Here is a 15,046-nt window from a genome sequence, read left to right as displayed (position 1 = left end):
ACCCCATATCTTGCTACAAGTCTGTTTTCTCTTCTCACAAAGCAAGGACAGTGATGTCTGCATTGTTGGAAGAGGTTGGCACCAAGAAAAGGCTCTTAAGCACTAAACCTGCTGAGAGAATGAACTGGAGCTTTCCAGAGAAAAACTCAGGTCCTCACATCCATAGTCAACCGGAGGCATCAGGATGTTTTCAGAAATACCAATCTGTCTGCCTTCCTATCCATATACCCACCCTCCATCATCCCATCCATCTACCCATTCAACCACCCATCTGTCCATCTACCCACCCATCCACCCATTTAACTCATTTAACATTTAACTGCCCATTGATGCCCATTCACTCACTCACATATCCACCTAGCCAGCCACCTCCCTACTTTTCCATCGTCCCACTCGCCTGTCTAGTGATACATGTTGACATCCACTCTGGGCCAGGTAGAACACAAGGTGATGAGTACCCTCTAAGCTCCCATGTGAAAGAAGTCTCAGACCAGTGAGCAGGAAGAGTGATCCAGACATCACTGAGGAATAAGTACAACAAAGCAAAAGAGAAAGACAAAGCAGGGTCAGTTGCAAGATGAGGGTACCCTGGTCACATGCCAATGACGAGAAAATGGGTACACACAAGGAACAGCACATAAAATGTGTGTTGTGAATAGGCATTGTTGCCAAGAGTGGTTGAATGTCATAAATGGAAATGGTAGATTGAGAAGGTTCCAGAATCACAAATAGTCAAAGGAAAGATTTTTTTTTCCAGGCCACAACAAGTTTCTGAGAAGGTCCAAGTGACTAAAAAAGACACCAGGTGGCTTCAGATAAAAGGGAGAGTTGGCCGTCAGCCAGCATCACTGACCCCAATGGGTAGATTACTTTCGCCAGCTAGCTATGGCTGTATCTGTGTCCTGTAACACATGACTACAAGCTTAATGTCTAATACAGCACAAGTTTGTTTCCGGAAGCCAGAAGTCCTGAGCAAACCCACAAGAGCAACAATCAAAGTGTTAGAGGTGTTGATCCCATCAGGAGACATCCCAGCTTCAAAAGTCTGCGACATTCCCCACCCAGTTCCAGGGCTTCTCTTAGCTGCCAGGCCCCATCACTTGTACTGCTTTACTCGACTCTGGCCTTTTAGCCACCTTCTGAAATGATTCTGCTATAGCCGTGACAGATAACCCAGAGCCATAGCTCATCTCAGGACCCTTAGCTAAACGCAGCGGCCAAGTCTCTTTTAGCACACCCGGTAACATACTCCCGGGTTCTGAGAATTAGGTCATGAACCTGACTGTTATTTACTTACTTACTTACTTACTTTCTTTAGATGGGGTCTCACATAGCTTAGACTGCCTTCAAAACTGCTATGCAGCCAAGGCTGAGATTGCAGGCATGCGGCATGGACACTTTTGAGACAATCTTCTGTCTCCCACTATGGTGTCTTAATAGCCCATATGTGGACAATCAGGGCTGACCCCTAGGACAGACACTAATTTAGACACACCAGATTGTTTTAGACAATCTGACAAAGGTGCAGACTCTAGATTCCAGGATATTTGCAATCTTGAACTTGTCCCGGAGTACTATTCCTTTCCTGACTTCAGGTCTCCACCTAGCTATGGGGCAAGAGGTTCTCCTATCTGGACCTGCCACTCTGTCCCAGCATTCCCACCTCAGCATTTCCAGCAGAGCCCTGCTCTTCCTTCCTTCCTTCCTTTAGCCTTCACCACAAAGCCTGCAGCTGGTGGGGTAGGAGTCTCCCTCGGACTAACTGACGTGACTATGTTCTACCTTGGGCCTGTGGGAAAGTCCCTTTTTTGACCCAAAGAGGTCACACTGGCCCTGGCTTGGGCTCCTGTCTTGCTGCTCCTCACCCCTGTCTCACTTTCTCTGTTCAAAGTTACTTCTCTCTTCCATAGTGGTGTGCCATGGTAGAACAGGGGTGCAGAACTCATACCTGAGACCCTCCCCTCACAGGTGGGAGAGCAGGTGAGTAACAAGCAATCGTGTGGGAGAGGGTGAGAGAGACTATGGGAACTCAGTGGAAGTGTGCAGAGCTGGATAGGAGCTGTAGGTATTTCAAGAACAGGAAGCAGCTGGGGCAAAGTAAGCATGTACCTGAATGGAACCCTCAGCCATTGTCCCTGCTGGTCACACAGCCTGAGCCAGTGGGACATTTCCTATGCTTGTTTTTAACCCAAGGCTACGTGAACAGACACTTGGGGACATAGATCCGTTACAGAGAACCTGGCACAAGACAGGCGCCCACGCAGCACCTGCCTGCCCAGAGCCTGCAAGGTCCGCAGAAATGAATACCGCGAGGAAGAGAGGCAGTAGGCAAGGAGCCAGTCCCCTTCCTTGGCTCCCCCGGCTAAATCTTACACACCCTCCTCCACATTGATTTTATCATCTCCGTACCCTGGCTCCTTCTCATCCCACCTACATAAGCTGGGGCCAACAGACCTGGAAGGCTGCTCCATCAGGCATTAGGTACAGACATTAGCTGGCTTTGTGGCTCCCTGAGGACCACTAATGCCCCTGTTCTTTCTGGAAGCCAGTTACCCTGCTTTCTGACTCCACCGTCTCACCTTGATGCTCTTTGCCAGAGAACGGGCTTCCTGAAATGTTGGCTATTTCAGTGCTCTTGTCTCCCATCTTGCAAAGACTAGGACCTACCTCCAAATGCCTTCCCTACCTATGTTACCCACAGTGGATCAGAATCAGCAGTGTGCTGGTGACTTCCACAGCCAGCTCTCTGGGAGCAAAGACCCTGATTCAGTGTCTGCCCATTTCAGTGGTGTAAATGTTCTCACTCTGGGCACTCTCATGTTCCCAGTGGACGAGAGGAAGGAGGCAGTAAGAGCAGCTGGAAAACACGAGCCACCAGGAGAGTGCCTGAGTGCACACCACAGTGTGTCTCCCCGACCCTCTACCTCAACATCACCCCTAGTGGAAGAGGCCTTTCCCAAGCCAGAGTGGGATGTGAAGGCATGGCTTTTGAAACAAATGAATCTCTGGGGAGACTCCAGCTCTTCCATTGAGTAAGGTAGATGGGTTAGGGCAACACAGCTTTTGTTGGAGACTTGTAAGGATCACCTACTAGCAGCAGGAAGTGAGACCCTAGTGGCAAGCATGTAAATCATGAGGATTTCCCAAGCGGATGCTGAGAGGGACCCAGCATGCACATTCTCCCCGGCAACTTGGAGCCCTGTACATCTCTTGGGAATTGGGCTGGGATATGTTGTCTTAATGGTGTCTATGCTCAATACCAACACAGAAAGATCAGTCCATCTATGGAGTGATTATCGCACACTCTGTGATTTCAAAGACACCAAGATCTGCTGTCCCAAATAACATACTGTTTGCTCCTGCTGGATGACACTGTTTGATGTGCTAACTCCTCAGAGTGGGAGGACTGATGGAAAGGCCCGAGCTCAGCGGGTGCTGGCTGGCCAAAGGGGACCCGGAGTACGGGGACAACATGCAGACAAAGGTGATGCTGGCGAAGACGGAGCAGTGTCCCAGTTTTGTTCAGACAGCCCTGGTCCAGGGGGAAGGGGATGGCGGCAGTTCTTGGTGTCTTTGCTATTTGGGGCAGTACTCCGTCTGGGGCAACGGAAAGCCGGGTCTCAGAAGCAGGCAATGTGTGCTGCTGGGAGCCAGCCCAGGCACCTCAGGCTTTGCCGAGCTGGAGTCCAGAGCTGTAGAGGGCTGAGGATACTAAAGGCTGGTTTGTGTTCCTATAGCTGCGCCTGTCCTTCCAGATCTTTCATAATAGTTTTAGTGGAGAGACTGGAGAGGGAAGTGACAGCGAAGAACCTCTCACTTGCCGGCTTGATTTGATACAGAAGTCTTCCCCACTCGGCACTGGGCCGGACAGAACACGGGAAGGAGTAAGGATATGGGCACCATGGGCAGGAGGCATACAAAGGAGAGATGGGGGGAGCTGAGGAAGAGAAAGGGGGAGGATACAAACCAGGAGGGAAAAGAATGTGAGGGGGGGCGGGAGTGGAAAAAAGGAAAACAATGGTAAAGACAGAACAAAGGGATGAAATTGGGGGGTGGGGGGAAGAAGAGCCAGGAGGGGGAGGACTGAAGGAGAGTGGAAGGAGAAGTGTGTGAGCTAGCTGAGCAGGGAGGAACGTGAGCTAGGAAGGAACAGCCAGCCTCCTCCCACCCAGGAGGGAATCAGGAGGAAGGGAAGGGAAGACCTTGAGAGTCTTACATCTTGATCAAGGCATGACTGATAGCATTCCAGCCGACCATCTTTCAGGCCCCTTGTTTGATGACAAAGCTCATCCCCCCATCCGCCATCCATTACTGACTCTCCCTCCCTGAGGCAAGAGCATCAATAATGCTCCCTCTTCTCGGTGATGCTGAGCTGAGCCGGCCAGCACTGGTGGGCATCCCAAACACCATTACTGGGCTCCCATCCTTCACCCCACCTGCTGGGTGGCTGACGGCCCTCCCAATGCAGAGGGCTGTGCTCTGCAGCGGCTTCACCCCACAGCAGCTCTGCCAGCCCTGACCCTGCAGGCCTGCGGACAGTCAGGGTCTCTGCAGATGATCTCTGATAACTTGGAGCCAGGCTTTGGAATTTAAAAATGATTGTTTAGTTTTGTTTTGCTTTAATTAAGAGAGAGCCCAAACCTCCCCATTCTGGTTGGCGCTTCCAAGAGACCTAACAGTTTGAATTTGAATATAAACATCTTCAAACATCTGTTGCCATAATTTGGTTGGATTAACTGTCTAGTTTGCTAGGCCATCTGCTGTTCTCCCCAAACCCCATCATTACTTCTTCCCCTGGCCACACCTGGGGTCCTCCCTGGCTGTCCTCTGCAGGTGGAAGACATGATCTAATGAGATAATCCCTGGTCAAAGCCAGGAGTCTTCTTCCAGAGAAACTTGGAAACAGACCTTCCATGATGCAACAATTCCAGATGTCAACAATAGCTCTGAGCAGAGAGGGCTGTGGGCAGATCTCTACTAGGTCAACCCTTCGGCCTTTGTGTTCTTAAGGAGGTTTGCTCTTTGGTTAACTGAGCCGTCCTCTCCCAGAGCCCAGCTGCCATGCAGGGCTGCTGGGATGTTCCCTCCCTAGTTCCAGATGCATCCTTGCATGTGAGGCCTTCCCTAGAGTTTTTCAGTAGACCACATGGGCAGCTACACTGGGCAGCCAGCCTTGTTTTTCAGCCTTGCAGGATCGTCTGCCATTTGCAGATGATCAAAGGCTAAGTCAGGGAGGGCAGGAAAAGTCCAGACTTCTCTTGTCCTCCTTGTCCAGCCACTGTGAAAGGTTTTCCCTCCAGAGAGAGGACCTCCTAGCCCTCCCACCCCCTACCTCCCACCTCTGCTCAGACACACCCCGTGGCATACCCATCCTGCTGCCAGCTGAACTCTGCCAGGCTCTTGGGATCCTGCATACCTTTGAAGAAAGACTGCCTTCCAAACATGAGTCCCCATGGCTCTGCAGGAAATGCCCCCATCACCTGTGGGCTGTTTTCCAAACAGGACCCGGTGCTTTAGATGAGGAGTCATGGGATCAGCTCCAGAGACACCAAGAAGACTTAGTGCATGTGATCCCAGGGATCAGCTCAGTGCAGCCCCAGCCAGGATCCATTCTCAGACCACGGGGCAGCAAGGTAAGACATAAAACACACGGAAAGGAATGGGTGCTATGAATTCCACACTGCCTCCATCTGTCCCCATCTGACCCTTGACCTAGCCCAGCCTCTTTGCTGTCTCCCAGGCAGTGTCCACCCCTTGATGTGTGCCGTTTTTGACTCTGCTTGTTCTTTCTCTGCCCATCTTCTAACATCAGGATAACGGGACCCCTTTTCCACAGAGCCCCAAGTAACCATCCCCTACCTCCTACTCCAAGACGTTTGTTGCCATCTACTTTCTTGATCCCTTAGCTAACTGACTTAGACTGCACACACATGGCCACACAGTGTTCATGATTATGCACACCTGAGAGAATAAATGATTGACTGACTGAGCAAATCTACCCGGTCAATCAGACATTAAGCATTATAGCTAGGGTCCCGGCAACTGTGCAAAAACCCTTGTGCATATTCAACGAACAGACAAAAGCCTTACAACCCTTTAACACCTGTAACTGATTTGAGGGTCCAGAGAGCTGGCGGGTGTTGCTGGAAAAGCCTTCATTTCTCTGGTGGCTGCGAACAAAGTCGCCAGCTAATAGAAACCCGTTTCTAATTGCTTGACATAGAATAGATACACCTCCAGCCAGCTGAGACCGCCACCTCGTATTCACAGCCCTGCTTCCTGGCTTACACCTAAGCCTTTCAGGTTTTATTAGAGGTTTGCTCATTTCATTTCCTTTTATGTGGGGAAGAAAATAGTCCCTGGCTGCTGGGAGGGACACTCACAGTTACTTGTACTCATCCGAGGGCAGCTACATAGAATGCCAACCCCAGCATCCAGTATGTGGGTTCAGATCAGCAAGGGGAGAGAAGGCAGGCTCTTTTCCACCAACACTAGTTGGGGTAGACGGAACCTCTGCTCCCTGGGCTAGCCACACAGGTGGCCCCCAGAGCACAGCAATCTCTACCACATCCAAGCTGTGGCTGGTATGTCAGCAAAGTGGACAGCCAGCAAATATAGTCACAGACCAGCATGCCCCAGCAGTCCACCGGCCTCTATGTCCTATTATCACCACACCGCCACTCTGCTGCCAGAATGCCAGCAGCCTGGACCACAGTCACCAGCATTGGCTGCAGACCCACAGCTCTGCTCAAGCAAGGGCCCGTGCTAGGCCTGTGATGGACCACAGCTCCTGGGGGGCCTGAGAGTGGCAGATCTCCTAAACTGCTTTTGTGCCTCTCATCCAGCCAGGGTGGCAGGAAAGGACTGTGCTCCTTATTTGTCAGCTGTAAACTCCCATGCCTGCTGGACTGGGCCACACTTGGCTGGAGTCACCAGACCCAGCTGTTATTCTGTCTCCTAAGCCCTGTCCCAAGTCCCTACCCCACCCCCACCCCAACCCCCACCCCCACTCCTGAGCCAACTTTCTGCCATGGGCTAATTGCTCTTTCCAAAACTGGAGAATTGCTTCCAATGGGAAATTCCATCCCATCCACATTCAAGCCTGAGACACTACAACCCAAGCTGGTTAGCATTTAGGAACTGGCTGTCAGAGCAGGCCAGGCCCCATCACCTCCCAGCCCCTTGACAAGCAATGCATAGGTCTTGTTACATCTCATCCTACTGGAAGCAGGGAGGCCATTTAAATCATGAAAACACAGGTGTGGGCCTTTAAGCATAGCATCTGTGTTCAGCTTCCATGGCCCCTGAAGTTGAAATCCAGGTATGCTGACTTCCTGTGACCCTGTGACACAGCTAAATGACTGAGAGAAGCTCTGAATCTCAGAAGTCAGCCCTCCACATCACCACATCGCGTCGTTTATGCCAGGCCCCAATCACCTTGTTGGCTGGAAGACTGCAGGTGCCCCCCCACCCAGGCCTTCCTATTCTAAACCGGCATTTGTAGGAGCTAAAAAACTGGGCTGAGCAAATGGCTTTCACTGTATAACAAGGTCATGTTTCCATCAAGCACATGTGAAGAACAGAGTATACCTACAAGATCCTCCCAAAATAATAATAATAAAAAAGCTTGAGCAGAGCACTTTGCTAGGGAACAAGGACAAAGTGGAATGGAACCTCAGTCAAGGTCAGTATCACCCTATATCCAGAGCTGAAGCATCTCCCTACCCTCTTGCTCTAGGTAGAGATTTCAGGAGCATCCTCGACTCCATTGTCTACCTGCTTAACACTGACTCCATTGTCTACCCGATTAAAATGCTTCACTGGAGGGCCGGAGTGTGGCTCAGAAGTAGGACACTTACATAGCATTCACAAGACCCTGGGTTTAGTCAGTCCCTCAGACAAGAAAAAAAAGAAAAGAAAAGCACCTTGACTGGTTCCCCAGGGCTGGAAGGGAGGGGCTGCACCCCTGCTTGAACCCCCCCCCCAAGCGTCTGTCTGTTCTTTGATAACCTTTCTTTCCAATGCCTGTTTCTGGGAAAGCTTCCATTAGCAGCAGAGAAGGGCAGGTCTTCCCTCCTTCCTGCTTAGCTCTCCAGCTTCACCCTCCCCTCCGTCACCCTGTAATGACCATCACAACTCCTTCGATTTCCAGGGTAAGGCCTGCCTTCCAATGGGCAGTGTGCACCAGGAAGAAGAGTCACTGACCATCTCCTGCCCACACAAGTGCACTGACGCCACACTAGTGACTAACACAAAACAGAGGCTCAAAATCTGCTTGCTGGCTAGGCAACACAGAGATTGTTTCATTGAAAAGTCAGCATTCAGGACTCCAATTGGCAGACCTGGCAGAAAGAAGACATATGTTGTGCATTAGAAAAGACTCAGTCTCCCCCAGTCTGTGGCGCCTCACCTCTGATGAGAGCATAACACCCTGCTCCCACAGAGCCCAGAATGATCAAACAAGCCCTTTTGGTTTGTTTGGTTGGTTGGTTGGTTTCTGGTTTTTTAGTTTTTGGGTTTTTGTTTTGTTTTGTTTTGTTTTGTTTTGTTTTCAGGAAGAAACAGTGGTCTCTGTCTGGTTGACATAGTGTATCATAGTACCAGGAGCACAGGCAGATGACAGCCTAGGGCTGCTACCACACATCTGGACCTAATTACCCAGGCACACCCAGCATCCCACATGTGTATGCTTCAGGTAGAGGGAAGATGTGGGAGGATGCTAGGGCCCAGCAGGGGCTCATCTGTCGCAGGTTGCCCTGACTTCGCTGGCTTATTTATCTCAGCCTCCACCTGCCTAGTGTCAAGTAAAGAACTGCCTTAGTTCAGAAACTCAAGAGCTTAACCAAAGAGTGGTCTAGGGAAGAGAGTGTCTAATTGTGTTGACAAGGTTTTGAGACATCATGCTGTGTATCCCAGGTTGACCTGGGGACTCAGGATTCTCTTGCCTTTGCCTGCCGTGCACTGAGATAATAGGTGGGCAGCAACATACGTGGATTCCAACCAGTTTTCTTTCTTTCTTTGTGTGCATGTTCATGTGTGTGCATGTTCATGTGTGTGCATGTTCATGTGTGTGAGGGTGCATGTGCATCTACATGTGGCAGCCAGAGGAAAACACTGGGTATCAGCCCTTTGGTGCCATCTGCCTGTTCTGTTTTAAGGTTTATTTCTATTTGATGTGTTTGAGTGTTTGCCTGCATATGTGTCTGTGTGCTTGGTGCCTGTGAAGGCCAAAAGAGGGCATCAGATCCCTTGGAACTGGAGTTACGGACAATTAAAGCACACGTGGGTGCTGGAACCAATCCTGGATCCTCCCCAAGAAAGGCGAGTGCTCTTAACTGCAAACCCATCTCTCCCCCCTCCAACTGACCTTTTTGTTGTTGACACCAGGCCTCCCACTAACCGCTAAGTAGGCTAGACGGGCTGGTCAGTGAACCCTAGGGACCTGCCTTCCGCTGCTTGCCATGCTGGGGTTACGCACCTGTGCCTTGATACCTGTCTCTGTTCACATGGGATCTGGAGATCACACGGATTTCTAGGCTTGCAAAGCAAGCAGCTTACTGGCTGGGCCAGAGACCTGCAGCTGGTGTCAATGGCATGTACCTACCTCTTACATGCATCCGATGCCTCGCCTTGACCTTCATTAGGGGCCCCTCAGAGGTGCCGTGGGACTGTCGTCCGCTCCTCTACACTGTCTTCTGCAGGCTGGGAGGGTAGCGTCACCCACTCAGGGAAGCACAAGCCTTTGGCTGCGTCCCCGCTAGATGTCCTTCAGATCCTCTGGGCACTGCTGTTGTCTCTGCTGTCTTCTGTGTCCCTGTCACTTCACATCTTTCCAACTTCCTAATATTAGTATAGCAAACATTCTAAGGAATACACTGCATTTCATTGGGGAAAAAAGATAATTTCATTGAATAAAGTCTAAAACTTGTATCCTGCAAAGCTCTTCTCCTCTAATGTCGACACTGGTAACAGTCAATTGCCTTCATCAACTCTATCTCATTATAAGTTGGCTCTAGACGTCAAAAAGCAGGGAGCCCTGTGACATCTCCATCTTTGAACTATGACCCTAGTAGTCTCCAAAACACTTGAGCTTTTAAAAACATAAAATATTTTATCCACTTTCTTAGTACTGTTGGAGCTCTCAGGGGACAAAGGCCATATGATGGCTTGCTTCACACTCCCAGATTCCAGAACACTCATGGAGAGACCTCTGTCCCTACAGTTCATCTAGTCTGTGGTATTTTGTCCCAGGAGGCTTTAAGACCTCCTCCAGTGCCATGTTTTTCCTAACACGTTTCCTGGATTGTGTCGATCATGACTTTAATCATCTCTGAGATACAGCAAAGCGCAGGGCCTAGGCCTGGAGAGGCAGATACCTGAGGTCAGCATCAGCCAAGGTCCTCACTGGGAACTCAGGCAGGCCTGGAGGACACATGTAAAAATGGATCTGGTACAGAGCAATGGCCAGGCAGATGCTATAAGGAATGTAATGTCTAGAAGAATGAAGAGGACAGAGACACCTTTCTGAGAGGAGGAGAGAGATCCTGGGCAGAAGGAATGAAAGGGCTAGGCCTGAAAGGATGAAACTGACAGTTCTGAGTAAAGCTGAGAAGGTGGGATCATGAGGAAACACTGAGAGCCCCCCAGCCCACTGCAGGCAGATAGCACAAGCAGCTGGGCTGAGCCTGGGTCCCGGAGCTCTCACATGACAGGCGAGGGCTCAACTCTATAAGCTGAGTATGCAGCAGGCGCTGAAAGACTTGTGGTTGTGGTTGTGGGCTGACATTCTGTAAACTGGATGCTGGGGGGGGCGGGGGATGGAGAGGGCTTGGTGAGTCTTCATGTTAAAGAGCCAATAAGAATTACTGTAGTCGTTCATCAGGGACAGGCTCCTCTTCACCTGAGGGCAAAATAACCCCCAACTGTTTATCTCCAAGCAAGCCTTGCCAGAGTCTGAGGAAGCAAGCTAGGTAGAGGTGGGGGATGGGGAACAGGGCCGTGCAGTTCTATCCATTTAGGGTCCTTCAGGAGAGCAGGCAAAGAGAGGAGAAATGGCTTTGCATCACCATGGAAATGGGTTCCAGAAACAAAGATGCACTTTTTCTGTCACAGTTGCCTGGGATGAGGCTCCATGGGGGTCCTTGGTGGGCTGAGGAGAACATTTTCTTTCCAAATGCCAGGACAGACCCTGGGCAGCCCAGGGACCATCTCTTTTGCTCCACACAAATTCAGCACTGGTGTTTAACTTTTTTTCTTTAAAAAAAAAAAAAAAACCCTCCCTGTTATTTAAATGGTTTTAAACATGAAACTAGGCCAGGAAAAGGGGGTAGCATTGTTTTAATAATTAGCAATTATGATCGCTGCAATATTAATTGCATATTTCCATAGCAAACACTTCCCCAGAGGGCCAAGGGTGGTTAGAGACTGACAGAGCCTAAAACTGGAATTCCTGAGAACAGAAAAAGGAGAGAAAAGCAACTTCTTCCATTTAAGCAAATTACCGCGGGGACTGCAGGCCCCTCTAATTAGCCTGGCTCACCACGGTAGCAAGTGGCTGGTGCGCAGGCTCACTCAGTGTGAAGGCCTGCCGAACAATTCTTTCCATCCCATCTCTTCCATCTTGTCATTTGAACAGGGGAACAGCTTCTTTCTGAGGGTGGCTGGGCTGAGCTGGGAGCCTACCTCCTACCACTCAGCTCCCCTGCCAGGCTGGGGCCCAGAGTTCATTTCTAGGTTTCATTTGAGCAGATAGTGGCCACCACGGGAAAAGGGCAAAATGGGACAGGACCTTAGGCAATTCGGTGTGGCAACACTCATGGGAGGACAGGGCAAGAGAGGCCACCAAATCTGTCTCCCCAATTCTGTGACACAGATTGTGGGGTTCGGGTTGAAATGAGGTATCAAAAAAGCAGGAGGAGAGTAGGGGAGGATATATGGAGAGAGGAAAGGAGAGAGAATGGGAAGGAAGGAGGAGAAAGAAGAGAAGGGAGGGAGGAAAGGGAAGGGAAGGAGATAGGGAGGGAGGATGGGGACAGGAGGGAAGGAGGTGGACTGCAAACAGAAAAAGAGAAAGCACAGAGAAGCAACAGCCACCCACACTTCCTGAATATGAGTTCCTCTGAGACTGCTGAGCACTTACCAAAGAAGCACCCGGCATTCCTACTGCACCCCAACTTCCAGCCCGGTAGCACAGCCCACACCAGCATCCACCCAGGAAGCTGACGAAGCAGGAAGGATGATGGCAGAATCTGCCAATCTTTCCCCTAGTTGCCGCCTATCAGGGGAGTCAGAGCCCTGTGCCACAGACATGCCACCGTCACATGAGGTGATTTAGGACAGCACTGAGGGACGAAGGCATTACTGACCCCCTGTCACAGCTGGGAAGATGGAGTCAGCCTGTACCAGGTCACACACTTAGAAAGAGGCTGAGGCTAAGGCTCTTCCTAGCACATGACACTGGCCCTCGCTACTCAGCCTGACTAGCCTGAGTCCTGCTGAGCAATGCCAACAGCAGCCTGACAGCCTGGCTGCCACTGTGGCCTGGTCCTGTGACCCGGTCTCTCGGAATCTGGGGAAGACTCATCAACAGCATCCCTAGTTTTGCCGAGGGTATATGATCTCCATTTTCAGGGACTTGCTAAGCAAAACTCCAGACTCATAAGCAGAGACATTACAGGGCAATAATTCTCATTGTAAAAGGCCTCTCCCTCAGGTGCCTTTAAACGGGGCGCTCCCTTGTGCGTCGAAGCGGTTGTTTACAGATCATCGACTCCTGGATGGAGAAGCTGGGAGGCTCGACAGAGGAACTCACAAACAAAATGTCTCTGGCTGATCAGCAGTGAAAACGAATTGGCTGCTGGTCTTGCAGGTGAGGGAATTTGATTGTGCCTGAGTGTAGGCACAGAGATGTTCTACATGAGCACCTGCCCTTCCATGTACCTCCTGCCCTTTGCTGACCCCTAGGTCAGGACAGTAGGATGCTCTCACCTTTGCATGGCAGAGAACCCACAGCCCACATGGTTCCCACGCCCTCGCCTCATGAATATCTCAGTGGAAAAAGAAGAAAGTGAGGTCCTGTGGGTCTTGGTCCTAGCCTGAGGTCATGTGTCCTGTTGTATGGAAACACTGAACCCTGCCCTGCTGTCTCTGATATCTCGATGCCTCCTGTTGGTGCTGTTGGCAAGGGCAGAATTCCCACCTGGGGTTGTGGGGATAGCCTGACACAGGATACCTGGCACTGGACAGATCAGACTGGGAGAAGTTGATAAGTCCCAAGTCCCATGGGAGGAGGATGCTACAGAACACACAGGGAGGGCCCTAGGAGGCAGGCTTTGTCCTGGGACAAGGGTGAGTGGCCATCTATTCCCTGAGGAGAGTGTGATTGTCTTCTCTGAACAACCCTGCAGCTGGCAGCAAGCTGAAACCTACTTACCCGAGCTCAGTAGAACCTACCTCACCACCTGAAACAAGGAAGGTTGCTGGGCTGGGTGGCTGATCCATGTAGAAGAGAGAAAAGGAAAAGATTGCTGTAAGCCACAAGGGGCCCTCCAGGTGCCGGGGGGAGCCTACGGCATCAGCTCTTAATTTTAGGACCCATGCTACAGAAACCCTTGGCTTCCCCCAGAGCCCTAAAGAGCCACCATTACTAACATAGTCATAGTGGACCCATAGGCTCAAACACACACACACACACACACACACACTCAACAGCCAGGCCAGATCAGAAAACCCAGGTTCTGAGGAAAGGTCCTTGGCTTCATGCTCTAGAGGCTTCTCCTATTCCAGGCTGGACAATGGGCCCTTTAGCCCCAGCCCTCTCTCCCTGCTTCTAACAGACCTGGGCAGGTTTGCTCACTTCGCCAGTACACAAACATTACCCGGCAGATTTCAGATCTTACTTATCCCCGGAATCCATCTCAAAGCCGCCTTTGGAAACTCCTAAGTAGGATGTAATACGTGGATTTCAGCTTCACCAAATAGTGTGCAGCACAGTTATTCCCCAAGCCTTAGCATGCAGGAAGAAAGAACCCAGCAGAATAGTGCTTAAGCAAACAGCAGTGTGTGGTGAGGAGGGAAAGAGGGAGGCGGGGAGGGCTGGGGTGGCTAGGGATGGCCACACTCACACACACACCTACACACACACACACACACACACACACACACACACACACACACACTGCTAGTCTGTTCCTTCCAAGAACTGACTGGATCATTTCTGTCAAGCCCCACACCCTTGCTATGGAAGTGCTAAGCTAGAGGGAAGGACAGAGGGGAGCTCCATGAAACTATACAGAAAATATGTTCCTTTAAGGGCATATTGAGTAAGCGGGACCCAGGCCAAACGCTGAGCTGGAGCAAGAGAAGGATTTCCTGATACTCACATGTTAAGTGGGCCTGCTCCTGCTCCTGCTCCTGCTCCTGCAGAAAGGCCTTTACTCTAACGAGTGCTTGGGTAATTGTGACATCTGGTGTAGTTACTGAGGAAGTCTGTGGTAACTGCTAAGAGTCGGAAGAGAAGAGCGGAGGTCAGCCGGGCGGTGGTGGCGCACGCCTTTAGCCCCGGCACTCAGGGAGGCAGAGGCAAGTGAGCTCCATGAATTCCAGGCCAGCCTGGTCTACAGACAAGGGCAGCCAAGGCTACACAGACAAACTCTGTCTCAAAAAACAAAATAAAGTGCTCGCTTCAGCAGCACATATACTAAAATTGGAACGATACAGAGAAGATTAGCATGGCCCCTGCGCAAGGATGACACGCAAATTCGTGAAGCATTCCATATTTTTAATAAAAGTTTTCAATCTCAAAAAATAATTAATTAATTAATTAATTAATTAATTAATTAATTAATAAAGGCAGAGGTGGTAGCACCCTCTGAGAAATCTTAAGGTTCAGGCACTGGCCTCTGGAGGAGACTAGAAGCTATCACACACTTCGCTCTGACCTGAAAGGCTGACGGGCAGTCCTGCTGAGGCCTGAAATGGAAGCCGGACCTAAAAACAGGGGGTGCTGCCTAGAGGCAGAAGTCGTGGGACTCTCGGAATTGCACAA

The 15,046-nt window shown here is 50.6% G+C and overlaps 1 non-coding gene across 1 annotated transcript; it reads left to right on the top strand.

Annotated features, from left to right (window-relative positions):
* The first annotated feature begins 14,674 nt into the window (after window positions 1–14,674).
* On the top strand, window positions 14,675–14,781 carry LOC129688241 (U6 spliceosomal RNA). The gene has a single exon (XR_008721891.1). It is a non-coding gene; the product is annotated as a U6 spliceosomal RNA (small nuclear RNA).
* The last annotated feature ends 265 nt before the right edge of the window (window positions 14,782–15,046 follow it).

The sequence above is a fragment of the Psammomys obesus genome, unplaced genomic scaffold (genome assembly GCF_907164565.1).
Source record: "Psammomys obesus unplaced genomic scaffold, mPsaObe1.curated_primary_1811, whole genome shotgun sequence".
Lineage (NCBI taxonomy): Eukaryota > Metazoa > Chordata > Mammalia > Rodentia > Muridae > Psammomys > Psammomys obesus.
Note: the sequence above shows the minus strand (reverse complement) of the source record. Positions and strands in the feature narration are given on the sequence as shown.